Below are 17,831 nucleotides of genomic sequence, written 5' to 3'. Positions count from 1 at the left end.
GAAGTCTCGGTGCTTCACCCTGTGAGCATCACCTAGATCCAATGAGTGCTAAGTGTTCCATTTATTCTCACGAGAGATGGATTCATGTTTAATCAATACTCATGAAATATGCTTCAATGAGTTTGACACAAAAATCACTCAGTTAAATCCTGATATTCATATCACAATATTACAATAAAGTTAAATCCGTCGGCTAGTTAGCCAGAGATTTACTTATAAAGCATGAGTCAATGAATTTGACTTAAAAACTACTAAAAGCAATCTCACACTGACATTGAGAGTGAAATCAGCCAAGAAAACACTAACAATCTATATTGATATGGATTCTTGTGTTTGTTTAGATTAATAAAAGGAATCACTTTGAAAAGGCCCTGGCCCATATATAAAAGGTATTTTGATGTTTCTTGTTTGAAAGTTGAAACAAAATCAATCAGTTTAAATTGATTGTAATTTTAAATATTTTTAGATATTTTAATTTCAGCTATATTTTAGATTCTCTTAGCATTTCATCACTGATCTTCCAATATTTGTGCAAGCAAGTTAATATGTTTGAATCAGTATCCTTCTAGTGTGATGTCCATATCTACTTTAGGACCAAAAGCCTTCTAATATATAGCTCAGATTTTTGACCGACTAAACACTTTGTAGCATAACTTTCAGTATTGATATAGGAGGGTCAATGGATAAAATGTATTTAGATAATTATGCTTTTGGACCAGAACCCTTCTAATATAAGGTTCAAATTTTAGTCTGTAGTTAAAATTCTTCTTCCCATTGAATGGTAGATTGGACAAGCAACGAGGCATGTAATACAAATGTATAGAAACAAGAAAAAGACTCTGAAAGTAGACATACAGGATCGTACGCCTTCTCAAGGACAAGGTCTAAAGCTGCATCATTGACTGCCAGAGCAATTCCCCTCTCTGCAAGGCGTACAACTACATCTTTTATCTACAATCTAGCAACTTTCCTCAATTCCTCTTTTGTGAGAGGATCAAAAATAATTATCTCATCCAGTCTATTTAATATCTCTGGCCTGAAGTGTTTTCTGACCTGCAATAAAGTTAAAAGATAATTCAACACAACACCTCCTTTTTTTAGGATCATAGATATCTCCATGACAACTAGATCAGGATGACTGAGTACAAGAAACCACAAAATGCCATAACTCAACTACATTTACTTGTTGCATTACTCTCTTTTCAACAACATGCATGGATATGCGTCTAGAGAGTCTTGCAAGCAAGTACTCTGCTCCGAGGTTTGATGTCAAGATAATGACTGTGTTAGAGAAGTTAACTGTCCAACCATGCCCATCTGTCAATCGACCATCATCAAGCATCTGAAGCAAGATGTTCAATATAGATACATGCGCTTTCTTAACTTCATCAAATAGAACAACACTATATGGCCGTCTTCTAACTGATTCAGTTAGTTGTCCACCTTCTTCATAACCAAAATATCTAGAATTAATGATTAAAATTCAGCTAAAATATTAGCTACTTTTAGTTAGTATATTAATATAAAAATAAAGAAAAATTCATTGGAATAAGACCAATTTGAAAGAAGTGTAATACACTATACATACCCAGGTGGAGCCCCAATGAGCCTGTAAATCGAATGTTGCTCCATGTATTCAGACATATCAATCCGGACTAGGAGGTTTTCATCATCAAATAGTTGTTCTACAAGAGCCTTTGCAAGCTCTATTTTCCAACTCCATTGGGTCCCAAGAATAGAAAAGATCCAGTAGGTTGCTGTGGTCTCCCGAGTCCTACCCTTGATCTCAGCATAGCATCTACAACTGCGTTAATTGCTTTCTCTTGCCCAACAACTCTTTTATGGAAACTTTTGGCAAGGTCTAATAGCCGCTCCTTATCATTTTGGCCAAGTCTGGTAACAAGAATGCCAGTCCATTGACTCACCACCTGCATGCATCAGTAATTTATATTAATAGCCCTGCAATTGTGTAGTAAAGGTACTGTCACTAAAATTTACTTTCAGTTTTCTACATTGCATACAAATCATAAACCATCACCATTGTAAGTCCACCCTGAATTTAAACTCATAGCCTATATTTACAAGTGCTAAAAGTATCAATAAAATAAGTGTTAAGAATAATTCAAAATATCCACATTAGACACACCTCTGCAATTTGATCAGGTCCTACAACTTCTGTTAACATTTAATTTCCTTGAACATTAATTTCATGTCGAGCAATTGATATATCTATCTCTTGAAGAATCCCATATCTTAGATCTGCAACTCTTGCCAGATCCATCCTATGCTGTGCCTCTTGGAGAGTATACAACAATTCTTCACGCTTTTGCTTTAGCCGACAAATTCCATCCACTCTCTCTTTTTCTTTCTGGTGTTTCATTTTAAGAGGGTGCAATTTATCTCTCAAATCATTAAGCTCATTTTGAACCTGTGGAATTTGAAAAATAAGAATAGTACGTTATCCTATAGAAATCCCTTGCATACCACAGTAATCTTCTCTTTCTATGTGTGTATACAATGCTCATGCAAGATAGCAAAACAATCTTTTTAAAAGAAAGGTATATCTCCATACTAACCTCCATGAGCCAAGCCTTGCTTGCTCTGTCTTTCTCCTTTTCAAGAGTGTGGAGCTCAATTTCTAATTGAATTCGTTTCCTTTCAAGTGCATCAATTTCTTCAGGTTGACTATCTAATTGCACTCTCACATTTGCACATGCCTCATCAATCAGATCAATTGCTTTGTCAGGAAGATTCCGGTCTGTTCATAGTCCAAACAAGAAAATGATAATTAATCAATTTCACAAAGCCCACAAAATGTCTGCATTCTACTCAATGAAAATTAGTGTCTCAAGCTTCAGCAAACTTCTTATACTTTAAAATCAAGTAATTAATTATACACAATCACTCGATTAAAATCAAAATTCTATCCATTTATGATAAAATCTCATATCTAAAGAGCTGCCACACAATGTCATCTTTTTCTATCACCACTTAAATCATATGAATATCTATTTGAAGAACTTACCAGTTATATAATGAATCGATAACTGGGCAGAAACCACTAACGCTCTGTCCATGATCCTCACACCATGGTGACCCTCATATTTTTCTATTAGACCATGCAAAATGCTGATTGTGTCGGCCACACTTGGTTCAGCCACGTACACCTGCCAAAGACACTTGTTGAGATAATCTACTCATAAGGTGATCTGTGATCCTACAGTGATACAGACCTGAAAATAAAATGCACCAATAAAATTAATCAAGGGCCAACTTTTTGAAATTGGCGCTCGAATGCAACATCTTTCTCTACGTATTTTTGATACTCATCCAGTGTAGTTGCTCCCACACACCTCAGATATCCATGGGAAAGCATTGGTTTCAATAAATTAGCAGCATCAATTGAACCCTCAGCACGTCCTGGGACAAACCCCCTTTGTCAAATTGAAGACAACTAATTATAATGATACATATTTAGATTTAATCAAATGGAGAAAGAAAACAATAAAAAAAAAAACACTCACCAGCACTGAGAACCAAATGTATTTCGTCAATAAAAAGAATGAATCTTCCTTGGGATTCATCCACCTCCTTCAAAATAGATTTTAGTCTTTCTTCAAAGTCACCCCTGTACGTTGTTCCAGCAACTAGGGCTCCCATATCCAATTCTATCAATCTAAATTCTAGCAAATTACTGCAACATTCCAAAGAAATTTTATGAATGTCAAAGTGCAAATTCATGAAGTCCCAAACCAACTGCAAAAAATGCAATTTAATGCTAGTCCCTATCCTAATACTACTTAAATATTCCCAAGCATCAACATTTTATTATATGTTAGCTTACAAAGGCAAAACTAGTTTACAAGGACACGTGCCAATCTTTAACCAGAATGCGCAAGGAATCATGCTGACCAGATATCTAGAGCTTAGAATAGCTTGTGCAAGTTGCTTTGGTGTTATTAATTTCAGCTTGTAGTAATATATAAGGGGGCATAGTGTTGCATCATTTGAACTATCAATTGCTAATTTAGAAAGAGGTGTGCCATGTAGAACAGTGTAACATATATATTGCCACCAAAGGAAAATTTGAATGTAAAGTTTGAACAATAATATAACTGACATAAAATAGATTATGAAATCCTTCTGTAAGTACTAATGTATGCTTACTACTATCTATCCGACAAGAAGCCCTAGGGTATATACAATAAAAATAAAAAGATCAGCATAAACGTCAAATGTTCCTCTCTTATTAAGCTTTTTCTTTACTTCAAAATTGCTAAAAATAAGAACCTGTTTAGTAGAAAACAACTTGCCTTGGCACATCTCCTCTAACAATCCTTTGAGCCAGTCCCTCCACCACAGCAGTCTTTCCAACACCAGCCTCTCCAATTAGCACTAGATTGTTCTTCGTCCTCTGACACAGAATTTTGATGATTCTCTTGGTCTCTTCATCTTTGCCAATAACTAGGTCAAGCTTCCCAGCTAGTTCCACCACGTTGCGCCCATAGATCTTCAGAGCCTGGAAGTTTGTATGACCAAAGGTAGTCTCCGACTTCTTTCCTTCTACCCTCAGCTTCTCAATTTCAGATTTAACACCCAAAGCACTCACGCCTGCTTCTTCAAAGTTGTCTACAATCCGTGAATCCTCCAATAATCCTAGAATAAGATGATCTACAGCCAAATGAGAATCTCCTTTCTTCTTTTGTCTCGATTGTGCGCACCTGATGCATTTGATTAAAGCAGTGCTGGGGGGATTTTCTTGTGGAGTAGGGTTATGAGAATCAGGATATATCTTATAGCATAATACTAAATTTAAATTTTCTGGATGAAACCCCAATCTACCGACGATATCCAATGATTCAGGAATTCTAAATTATTACATCATAATGAATTTAACTCTGTATAAAACACATCAACTGCCAAAAAATAAATATCAATACCATTTTAACAAATCGAGCCCCAGTTAGCCCATAGCTCACATCGTGCAATGTAGCTCTTTCCCAACAAATGTAAACCCTACCCTGATGCTATTTTCTCTAGAACTAAATGATAACAGAAAAAAAGTGAAATAAATTCAAGATCAATGCACCCATCAGAGCAAATCTCTGGTCAAATAGCTCTGGTTCTTCAACTCTCGCGCATGTTGAAGCTGAATAGAATCAATGAAATGTGCGGCATTTTCCCTTTTTACATATTAAGCTCGTGTTGGTCAAAATTTTGACCAACATGGGCATAGATTTAAAAAAAGCCATATTTTCCCTTTCCATACCGACCAATTTAATAAATGGTCAAAAATTTTGGTCGAAAAATGACCTCAAATGTACTAGTGTTGAAACATAATGCCTAAGCTACCACCATGTATATCTAGGTGAGACAAAACAATCTTTATTAAAAGCAAAAATGGCAAAGAAATGAAAACAAGGTGGCTTCCTTTTAAAATGTTAAACCTGGACTTAAAGCATGTGGATGGCTGACAAGACCAGTGACATGATAAGTATTTTCAATCATTAAAAGCTCCCCCAAGTTCTGCATGTACCACAACATGCCTTACCATCATTACCTTTAACTCCCAATTAATAGATATCTTTTTTGTAGATTTGGTAAAAAGTTGCACTTTCGTTGAGCTGTCAGCTCAGACATGTGGCACTGAAGGTATTAATCTTTATGACCAAGTGAATATGAATAATTGAACTACAAAACAATTCAATGTTCAAGTTCAGAAGTCATGATATATTGAAAACTATGCTCTTTGACAACAAGAACTAGACAGAAGGCATACTCATGAACTTTGGACCTTGAACAAAGTGTTCAATGTTCAAGTTCAAGTTCAATGATGAGCAAAAGTATCCTTGGAATGAATGATTTTTCTGACTTGACCAAAGAAAACTGATGAACCTATGAACCTTGAACCTTGAAAAAAGTGTTCAATGTTCAAGTTTAGAGATTTTTTTGACCAAAAGACTTAAAAACAAAAAATGTCAAACTAGTTAATGTTCACAATGGGACTTGGATAGGAGACCATCTTTTAACAATGACTTTAGACTACCATGACCAAGAAAATAAATGTGGACCATTCATGGGTAACACGGTCAACCCTTTTAATTTTGATCCTAAAATTGCTATAAAAGGAGTCCTTCTCACTTCATTTGATCATGCACAATTTTTGTAAGCAATCCATGCTCAAGAAATTATGCAAGTGCATTTAAGGAGTCTTCAAGAAAGCATTCAATGCATCAATTTTGATTATTCAAGCATCTCCATCATTCATTGTGAGTTTCTTCTCCTAGATCTAGCTTCATTCTCCATTGGAGATAGAGGAGTTGACCATTAAGGAGGAGATCCACTTTCATGCATTCAAGTTCTTTAATCCATCCCTGAGGTGAATTAAAAGAATCCACATATATGAAGTTTTATCTTAAATTATTTCGTTTGGTTTTAATGTTGAAACAAAGTTATTGCATTAACATACTTGATCACATATTAAACATCATTGTTATAGTATTCTCCATTGCTAAATATACTTCTGCTATATTTAAGCATTCCTTCATGTATATTTATTTCACTTTGAGGTTGATTCCTCAATTGGGATTTGATCAAGGCAAGCCCCTCCCCACCAACAAAATTTCTCCTTTCTTAATAGGTTTATAGGTTTTTAGATTGGGATTATAGATCTAGGTTTATAGTTTTTGTCAAAGCTTCAAATCTCATAATTTTGTGTAGTTTATGTTGAGGTTGACCTCGACCTCAATCCAAATTTACCTAGACCTGTTCTCTTGACCTAAACCCTCCTTTTCAACCATGGACATGAAACTTCCATATTTTTAGAGTTTACAAATTCCAACTTCTTGAACTCAAATCCTACTTAGTTTAAGATTCTTCTACAATTTGATAGACCATTTTCAAATCTAAGTTTCTACCCTCTACTATTCATCAAGGTGAGTTTTATTCCTTCTTTGTCATTCAATAACACTTACTTTCATTACTTTATGTTTAATTTTCTTAGGTAAATAATGAACAAAACATTGAGAAGATCACGCATTAGTACTTTCCCTTGTGGTAATTGAATTTCCTTTGAGTAGAATCTTTCTATTCCTTCTACACTTGTGTGCATGACCCTTTTTACACATTATAGGTTGGTGAACCCAAGATTCTTACACTTTATGTGTTTTAATTGGCAGTTATATGTTAGAATTCTTTAGAATAACTGGGGGGGGTGAATCAGTTATCCAAGGTCCAAATGCCCTAATAATACTTTTTCACTACTTTTAATGAATCCATACACTTTTCATCTATCCAAACTTAAATAAACCATATTAGCAAGTTACAATAAATCAACATGCCGAGATAAAACATGCAAGATCAACACATGACACAATGATTTACGTGGAAACCCAATTTGGGAAAAACCACCAGTAACATGCTACTTGATTCTCACTCTTCTAAAATGATGCCCTGTTAAAAGCCTGCCATGTTAAAGGCTTACAACACACTGTTAAATGTGACCTTGTTAGAGGATTTCACCAAACTATTAGGAATGGGCTTGGTTAAAGGACTTTAGAACATTCACTTGGAATGTCACCCTATTAAAGGATTTATCTCATGGCTATCAAACCAACCTAAGTCCATAGGATTTAAACTAACTGTTACAATTGCTAGAAAGTAACAATAATGGCCTTTTGATCTAATATAACTTACAACATACTTTACAGATTTTAGATCACACTTTCAGTTCAATCCTTATGCTTGGCTTCTATCACTTCAGCTCTATCTGCTTATTTTCTTCTCAAGCTTCGTCTCCTTGAGTCTTCTTACTCATCATACCAATGCATCTATATCTAGGGTCTTCTTATTGAAATAGAGTAGCTATGCTCTCTATCCTCCTTCAGCATTTTATGCTTTCATGCTTGACTGCCTCTCTCTTTTTTTTCTTAATGAACTTATGACTCCTTAAATAGAAATCTGATTTGCCTTTGCCGCTCAATTCTCCTTCTCCAATTTTAGGGTTTCAAATGGATTAGGTAGGATACAATGTATCTACCTCATATCTTGTTCTCATCTAGAAACTTCATCAATTGTATCTTTAAAAACATTTTACATGGTGTTCTGTGCCACCAGCTCATCATTCTTATCTTCCATTTAATTCACAAACTTCTAGATAACAACCTTGTCAGCTTAGATTTGGCAGATCTTCGATTTTCAAAATAATGCAGCAACTCGGCATTATTGATTTATTGGTGCTCGACATCTCTGTGTTACTCGACACTATTGGTTTTACTGGTGCTCGGCATCTCTGTGTTACTCGACACTTATATCTACTCGGCACCTGAAGTTTATGCGGCACTTGAAGTTTACTTGGCACTTGAAGTTTACTCGACATCTAGAGTTGAACTTGCTTGGCTTCAACAAGGAATCTGTTCGACACCTACTAGCTTTCTCGGCTCCTTCTCTCTAATTAACTTTAGTTAGGCTTAACAGATGTCTTAGCTAAAACCTTACATCTTTGATATGTTTCAGTGTGCCCATTCTTTGTGTCTTATAGTATGTCATCAAATACACTTTTTCATCAATGGCTTAGCTGATCCTTGTACTTTATTACAACATCATAACTTCAACCTTTCTCTAGGTGTTCTAGTTACATCTTATTGATTGCCTCCTCCTTGTCAATCAACTAATTGATAGTATTTGGATCACTAAAGCAATTGTCATTCCTGCAAGTAGCAAGTTTGACATCAATGACAAAACAATGATTGAGAACATTCTTTACCAGTTCCATATGATCATTCCAACAACTTTCCTCATGATCTTTTCAATCATTTCCAACATTATATTTCTCTTGTTTGATCTTTCTTTGCATCTTCACATTATACGCTTGGCTCACCTTCAAATTATATTTTTCTAAACCTAATTCATAACATTTTCACTTTTGATTTTGGTCTTAGATCTCCTTTTTACATTTAGAATTACTATGTATGCATTCTGTTGATCATTACTTTGTACCACTGTATGCATCTAAATATATAGGTTCTACTGTTTATTTAGATTCATTTTCAATCAATTGTATTTTTCCATTAACTATATTTGTATTATGAAAAATACAAAAAAAATGCATCCTACATCTACTTCATTCTTAGATAGCATCGCAATTTGTCTAAAATAATCCAAAAACACAAAAATAAAAAAATTGTCATTGCATTTCATTTTCCATGAATTTTTTTATCTTCATTTTCTTGTTCAATTTTAAGTTTTCTTCAAGACCTTCAAGATGTTCCATTTTATCCATATGATGATAATTTAGTTCTTTCTTTCATTGTTTCTCATAATGTTCATGTTGGTATAACTCACTTGAACCTCAAAGACTAACCAATAGACCACCTGGTTGATGTAGGGGACTCCCCTTAGTACCATAAACTCATAACCAAAAAGAAACAACTGCAAATGTGAGGAAAAAAAATGGACTTCTTATTATCGCCGCAATTGCAAAATTATAGAGTTCTCAATTACAATATGCTAACCCAAATGGGCACCTTTATTATAGTATTCTGCAAGATAGTGCTGCAAACTATCACCCAGAGCTGTCCTAGACAATGTTCAGGCCTTTCTTAAATAGGCAGTTTTATGCCGCTCGAGAAGGTTCTAGATGGTCAAACTTAATACTAGGGCCGATAGACCCTAACAATACACATAGAGTTGGCCAAATATATTTTTGCCAAATTATTTTACAAATTTTGGTAGCCCAACTTTTGAAGGCCATAACTCATGAACCGTTTCTCTAATTGGCTATTATAACCACTTTTTGGAAACACCAGCTTTTAATCTACAAGCTTAGAATAATGCTAGCACTCTTCTATTGAGTTTTTGAACCTCATCCAAGCATGCTAAGGCCTCCAATGGTGAGCTTGAAGATTTTTTTGCAAATTTTTCTAGCAAAAATTTGCAATAACTTCTCTGATACTTAAGCTGGAGCAATGGGATTTTTATGGTAGGCTTATATCTCTAAAATGAACCTTCCTGTAGAAAATGAGAACATTCAAAGTTAATATGAAAAACTTACTAAAAATAGCAAGTTCCCATAAATAGTAACCACCTTGTCTATTCATCCTTATTAAAATAGAAAAGACTGAAAATAAAATATTTTTGGGTGATGCAAGATTGCTCATACAGCCAAGATGCTCTTGCATCAGACACCCGAGGTAATTTGAGAAGTGACCCTGTCATGTCTCTGGTGTTTAGAGGAAAACCAAGATGGTTAACCTCCTCTTTTGTTAGCCATGATGAATCCTCAACTGGTCTCCCTTTCCATTTGACTAGATATTCCTCATAAGTTCTATTTTTGGTACTTTTTCCAACACGACTATCTAGTTTCTCCTCAATCTCCTTTGTAGCTAAACTAGTTGCTGGGATGCTCCACTGTGCTTCGACAACTTCATCTCCATCACCTCCTTCATAATACTCTATCAAATTTGAAATATTAAACACTGGTGAAATATTCAATTCAGTAGGCAACTTCACTTCATACGCATTACCAGAATCATGCCTCTTCACTATCTTGCATGGTCCAAACTTCTTCATCTTCATCTTATTATATGTACCCACTGGAAAATGCTCCTTTCTCAAATGAACCATGAATTCATCTCCATTTTGAAATTTCTTATATCTCCTTTTCACATCTACCTTAGCCTTATACTGTGTATTCATCTTTACGATGTGCTTCCACACCTCCTCATGGATGTTCTTCAAATGTTTAGCAAAATCTTCTACTTCAGCACTACTTATCTCTCCCTTATCCAACTTCCTCAATGTAGAAATATTTCTAGGACTACTCCCATATACAATCTGAAATGGTGATTTACCAGTACTCCTATTGACATAATTATTATATGCAAATTTCACTTATGGTAAAATCATATCCCATCCTTTTGGTTTATCTCCAGCCAAGCATCTAAGCAAGTTTCCCAAACTATGATTCACAACTTTTGTCTATCCATTAGTCTGTGGATCATGTCATGAACTAAACTTCAAATTTGTCTTTAATTTCTTCCATAATGTATGCCAAAAATATCCCACAAATTTGGTATCTTGATATGAAACTATACTCTTTTGCAAACCATGTAATCTCACCACTTCTCTGAAAAACAACTCTGCTACGTGAACAACATCACTAGTCTCCTTGCAAGGATTAAAATGTGCCATGTTTGAAAACCTATCAACCACCACAAAAATAGAATCATGCTCGCATTGTGTCCTCAGTAATCTAAGAACAAAATCCATGCTGACATCCTCCCATGACTTCTCTGGTACAGGTAATGGCTGATACAACCCTGTATTCTACTTCACTCCTTTCACCATCTGACATACTGAGAAACTTTGTACAAACTTTGTCACATATTGCTATAACTGTGGCCAGTAATAATTTTCAGCAACCAAAGCTATAGTTTTATCTTTGCTAAAATGTCTAGTCAATCCTCCACTATGATTCTCCTTGATGAGATTCTCTCTCATTGAACTTTTGGGAATGCACAACTGGCTTCCTTTGAACAACATATTATCTTGGATCATAAAATCCAACCACTTTGTCATATCAAGTGTAACAAGTTCTGTACAAGCCTTCCACACTTCACTAAAATTAGGATCATCTAGATACAATGTACTAAGTTCCTTGAACCCAACCACCTCTATCTACATTTCTATTAGCAAAATTTTTCTTCTACTAAGAGCATCTACAACTTTGTTAGACTTTCCACTTCTGTGTTTCAAAACAAATGTATAACTCTGCAAAAACTCAACCCACCTTAAATGCCTTTGGTTCAATTTTCCTTGACTATTCAAATATTTCAAAGCTTGATGATCAATATACAAAATGAACTCCTTGGGAAGAAGATAGTGTCTCCACTTCTTCAATGATTGAACTATAGCACAAAATTCTTGATCATAAATATAATATTTTCTTTTTGCATTATTCAACTTCTCACTGAAACAAGCAACTGGTCTACCTTCCTGGCTCCAAATAGCTCCTATTGCAGTACCACTAGCATCACAATATACTTGAAACACCTTGTTAAAATCAAGAAGTGCTAAAATAGGCTACTTAGTAACTTTCTATTTCAACAAATTAAAGCTCTTATCTGCTCTTGTAGTCCACTTAAACTTTTTCCTATCCCCTCTCATTATTTCAGTCAAGGGTCCACAAATACTGCTAAAAATTCTTATGAATTTTTTGTAAAATGTAGCCAATCCATTAAAAGATCTTACCTTTGTCGTACTCCTTGGAGTAGGCCATTCAAGGATAGCTTTCAATTTCTCTGGGTCCATTTTCAGACCTCTTGAGACTCCAAATCCTAGGTACACCAACTCCTTTACAAAACTGCACTTCTTCAGGTTTATCAACAACTTTTCTTCCCTCAACTTATCAAACACCTTGCAAATATGAATTAAATGCTCCTCCAATGTCTTACTAAAGATCTATATATCATCTAGGTAAAAAATGACAAAATTACCTAGAAACTCCTTCAGTACCTCATTCATGAGCCTTATGAAAGTGCTTGGTGCATTGGTTAATGCAAAAGTCATGACTAACCACTCATATAGTCCTTTCCTTATATTGAAAGTAGTCTTCCACTCATCACCTTCTCTAATACAAATCTGATGGTACCCACTCTTTAGATCTATCTTTGTGAAATACTGAGCTCCACTCAAACAATCCATAATATCATCCATCTTTGGAAAAGGAAATCTATACTTGATGGTGATCTTATTGATAGCACAAGAATCTATGCACATCCTCCATTCTCCATTCTTCTTTGGTGCTAACACTGTTGGTACAACACATGGACTTAGACTCTCTTAAATCAACCCCTTCTACAACAACTCATGAACTTTCCTATTCAACTCTTCACTTTTTGCTGGTGTCATTCTATGCACTGCCTTGTTTGGAAAACTGGCTCCTGGAACCAAATCCATCTGGTGACTGATCTTCCTCATTGGGGGTAATCCATCAAGTACATTATCTGATACAATATTAGAAAACTCTTCCAACATATTCGCAACTTCTGCAGGTACCTCCTCTACTTCTTCCTTACTATCTTTAGGAATTATAGAAAAACACATGTGCTCATGCTTCATACCTTTAAGAAATTCTTTTCCATCAACAAAACATATTCTAGCAGCACTATATACCTTTTCTTCTTTATCCTTCAATGACTTCAGCTTATGTTTCACTCCATCCTTAGTTAGAGTGTAGGTATTTGCTCGTCAATCATGTACAACATGCCTGTCAAATGGCCACGACCTACCTAACAACAAATGACATATGTCCATAGGTATGATATCACCTAGTACCTCATCCTGGTAGCTCCCAATCTTGAACTTCACTGAGCACTTCTCATTGACCATAACCTTGTGGTCATCTTGCACCCAAGCAATATAGTATGGATGCAGGTATTTCTATCTCTTCAGGTTCAACTTAGTGACCATCATTTCTAAAACTAAATTGTTAGTACTTCCACCATAAATATCACATCACAACACTTATCTTCACATCTACACCTTGTTCAAAATAAACTCCTTCTTTGATCAGGTTCATTCTCACCACTCAGCAAGACTCTTCTATTAACTAGGAATTCTCCTCTTTTAGCATCTTCAGAATGTGAGGATCTTGCATCTTCATCAACATGTGCAACTCTCACCTGACCTTCTGTTCTTTGATCTATCCTTCCTTGGTGCTAGGTACATTCAAATGCTCTATGCCCTTCCTCCCTAGAGTGAAAACATTTTCCATGAAAGCCTCCTCTCCCAAATCCTTGTCCTCTACCTCGTCCTCTTTGATCTCTATTGTTCTGATCATGGAAATGATTGGAATTATTTCCCCTTTGGTTCTGGTTGCTACTTCTAGCCTCATCCTTGTTCTTCTAATCATCATTACGGCCTCCATAAGATCATCCACCAAATCTTCCACCATGACCTCTTCCACTATTCTTATTGCCAAACTTCTTGCTCAGTTTGTCCTCAACTCTTAGGGAAAATTGGTATGCCTCCTCAATAATGTTCATTCAAACTAGACTCAGCTCATCTTGAATGTTGGGCCTTAACCCATTAAGATAATGGGCAACTTTCTCCTTATCAACTTCTGCATGGCTGGTTATAATGAGAACTTGGTAGAACTCTTTGGTATACTCTACAACAAATTTTCTCGCTTGCCTCATTCCTTGCATCTGCTTTAACAGATCAAGCTCATAATTCATAGGAATGAATTATCGCTTCATTTTAGCTATCATCCGATCCCATCTGGTGATTTTGTCCTTTCTCTTTCTATTTCATTCCAACTGAACCTCTTGCCACCTATAATATCCCTTTCCAGATATTTACTAAAACCCTCAACAAAAAACTTACAAATTTTAAATTTGAACAGTAAACTAGTATTTGATACAATTTTCAGAACTACAATCAATTGGTAACCAACAAATTTCTATACGAGAGAACTCAAAAAAAATTGTTTATTCCTCCAATATTCAGAAGTACAATATAAACCTGTAATTAATCACCAATGGTTGCCTAATAACGTTACTATATTATACATCAATAATACAATAACATGTAACAATTCAGAATATCCAATCTTACAAATAGAAATAACAGTCAAATTGGCAATACAGATAAAACCTAAAAGAAGGCTAGGTTTGCGTCCAACCTCCAAAGTTTCTTTAAGGGTTTGCATCCTCAAAGAAATAACTAGCAACTATTTCTAGCTCCCAAATTAATATTTGTCTTCAATATTATAATCTTCATATCCTCTCATGTGGAGCTCATTGTACCTTTATTACTTTTTCTAATGAGATGCATGCTCATTCAAGAAATATGGGATAAAGCAACTTTTTTGTCCTTTAGTCACTTAAGTGAACATAGTACCTTTTTAAAAAAATAAAGTGACAAGTTAAATGAGCTTTAATAGTCACTTAGTCAGTAAACCATATAGTCATCAGGCATTAAAGTAACTGACCAAATGAACTATCATGAGCATGTACAATAGCTCATTGGAAAGCTCTCGATGAGACATTTCCAACCCAATACTAAGGTATTGAAAATGCTGAGATTTGATTACTTACTAAAATAGTAAGCATCTAGACAACCTACCAAAATTGCTTTGATGGGTCTGGAACTGGAAATGTCTAGGCCAAATCTTGAACTAAACCTTGTAAAGAATCTTTTCGCCCCTGAAACCTAGGTGAAGCGAGCTAGCCACACATAATTATAATGTCCCAAAAAAAGGGGACATTACAAGGCCTCACTTCTCAAAGATTACTTTCCCTCAAGCAATCTGCTCATATCTACATAAATCAAATGCTAGGATCCCATACTCACCTCAAGAATGAGGTTCTACTCCTCTGTCAATATACCCTGACATGCATCTTCCCAAATTCATAATGGTGAAACAGTACAATAGGAATCAATGTGCCAAATAACTAAATGCCAGGGTTCCAAGTCTCACCATAAATGGACACCAACTGCCATGTGTTGCTGCCGTATGTGCCAATACCCTTAGTCAGGATGAAAGCCTCCCTCCATGAGTGACCCTGTGAATCTCTACTTTTGAGTGAAGATTAGAGCTCAACAATATACCAATATCCACCCCAAGATGATAGCAACCCAACTCTCCAACAAGATCCCTGATAAAAAGCAGTACATAGGGATGCTCCACCTGGATCCCAATGAGAATTCATGCACTATCTAAGATACCATTGACCAACTCCTGTAGTATTTGCACCACTATACCACTGTACCACTTTGGCAATATCTGTACTATTGACAATGGCAGATCCAACCAATACATCATGCCAAACTTGTCGCCACTTGGATCCCAAGATAATCAAACCCCACATCCATTCGCCATATAGAGGTGAAAATACCTGGTAGCATCTATAACACATCTCTTTATAGCTCTCGCTAAACTCCCATGGATGTGATAACTAACCAAACCATCATACCAATTGACACCATAGTGGTCATGTAACAATGTACCTATAAGAGAACTTTGTGACATAGAAGTAACAAACCATGTTGGATACATATCAGCATGATGTATAACCGACAAATTTCCCTGCAAGTAATTTTTCAAAAATAGTTGAGTTGGATGCTTGCATCTGCTAATCCCACCTTCCAAAGATGGTGAGTACCCATCCCAAAAAGGATGATATAATTCTGGAACCAACCCACACCGATGCATTATCAAGTCCTCCATGTGTGCGTCAAAAGAAAAATGATGAGCACTCCTCACTGTGTATTTGCGGTAAAATGCTCCAACCTTTGTCAATGGCTCATCACTACAAACACTAGAATCAAGCAACTGATCCCTCTGACCCTGAAAATTAACAAGTCGACATCCAAAATCAGCTGCATGGAATGAAGTGATAGATTTGCTTCCAGGAGATGGAAACAAATCAATATTAGAGCTATACTCCCAATCAGATGACACTTTGCGATTGCCTTGCGTGGATGATGGAGTAGAATCCACAATTGTGACACAAGAGCTACTAGTAAATTGTCTTGTATCAATTGTCACGACACTAACCTCAGGAGAACTCAATACAACTAGTGGTTCTCTACTGTCCTCCATCAAGGTATTCGTCCCAACTGAAATATCTATGATAGATGTAACCACATCCCTACTAGAACCCATGGATATGAAATTCTTATCAACTACCTCTATATGTAACTGTACTATATCTGCAGTTGGTGAAGATTGTGCAGAACTCAACTCCTCTGTAAGCTTCTCAATCTATAATTGTGACTCTTGAAGGGCCAACTGGGCACTCTACAAAGACTCTAGAGTCACCTCAATCTCATTAGTGAGCTTATCAACCTTCTCCTTATTTCCCTGTAATGCAACATAACAAATGCGATCCCACTCGAGAAGAAAATCTCTATCTGCAAGTAGTTGTAGGTAATTTTATTTCATCATTCCAATCGCTTCTCGAAGTGCATGTATCTCTGCAAGGGAAAAAATACTATCACTTGTCAAAGGAGTACTCCAACCATAGGTGGCCAACATTTGATGAGCAACATCAAAATGCTTAATGGTTGTGGCAACCATCCTATCATTAACCTTCAATTGGCTTGCTAAATGATGATTCCCTTATGACAAAACAATCCCACACAAATCTTCCAATTTTTCATCTGCACTATGATATGATGCTGAATCAATGTCACTCACCATATGATAAGCAACATCGTGTATGCTATCATCTAGGCACTCCTCAATATCTAGAATTTTGTTGCTATGCACCTCATAGGATGGCTCAACTGACGAGGTAGAAGCTGCTGATATAACAATATCTTCACACTCTTCCACTTCCAGGGTGATTGTGTAGCCATCCACATCATGATCTTGTGATTCATTGTCATAAAATGAATTTTCTAATTCATTTTCTAAGGTCTGATTTTGGCCCTCCATAAGGTTAGTTGTATGATGGTCACTAACTGCTGGGAATTCATCATAGAGGCTTCTAGATACTATAGTGACCTCTTGTTCCTCTTTCCTTTTAGTACTATTATCAAGTTGATCAATGGCTTCCATATGTAAATTTTTGTAGCTGTCCTTTGCAAGGAGGTATTGGGCCAAATCATAGCATTTATTTCTTATCATATCCATCTTATTTTGTAGCCCTAGCTAAAAGTCCACGTAATCAATGAAAGAAAATTCTTTTTGAAGCTTTGACAAGAATTTGTTGTAATTATCATACAATCTCCTTACTTTAGTTTTAATATCAAGTTGGAAGTCCATTTGATTCAGTGCCCCCATTGTTTTGGTTTTTGCTGCTATAGAAATACCCTTTTGATAC

The 17,831-nt window shown here is 35.8% G+C and overlaps 1 pseudogene; it reads right to left on the bottom strand.

Moving 5' to 3' along the window:
• Nucleotides 1–756: 756 nt before the first annotated feature.
• On the bottom strand, nt 757–17,566 carry LOC149580597 (chaperone protein ClpB1-like; annotated as a pseudogene).
• Nucleotides 17,567–17,831: the final 265 nt, after the last annotated feature.

This window comes from Cupressus sempervirens, chromosome 1 (assembly GCF_028749045.1).
Source record: "Cupressus sempervirens isolate cs-2001-9-10 chromosome 1, ASM2874904v1, whole genome shotgun sequence".
Lineage (NCBI taxonomy): Eukaryota > Viridiplantae > Streptophyta > Pinopsida > Cupressales > Cupressaceae > Cupressus > Cupressus sempervirens.
Note: the sequence above shows the minus strand (reverse complement) of the source record. Positions and strands in the feature narration are given on the sequence as shown.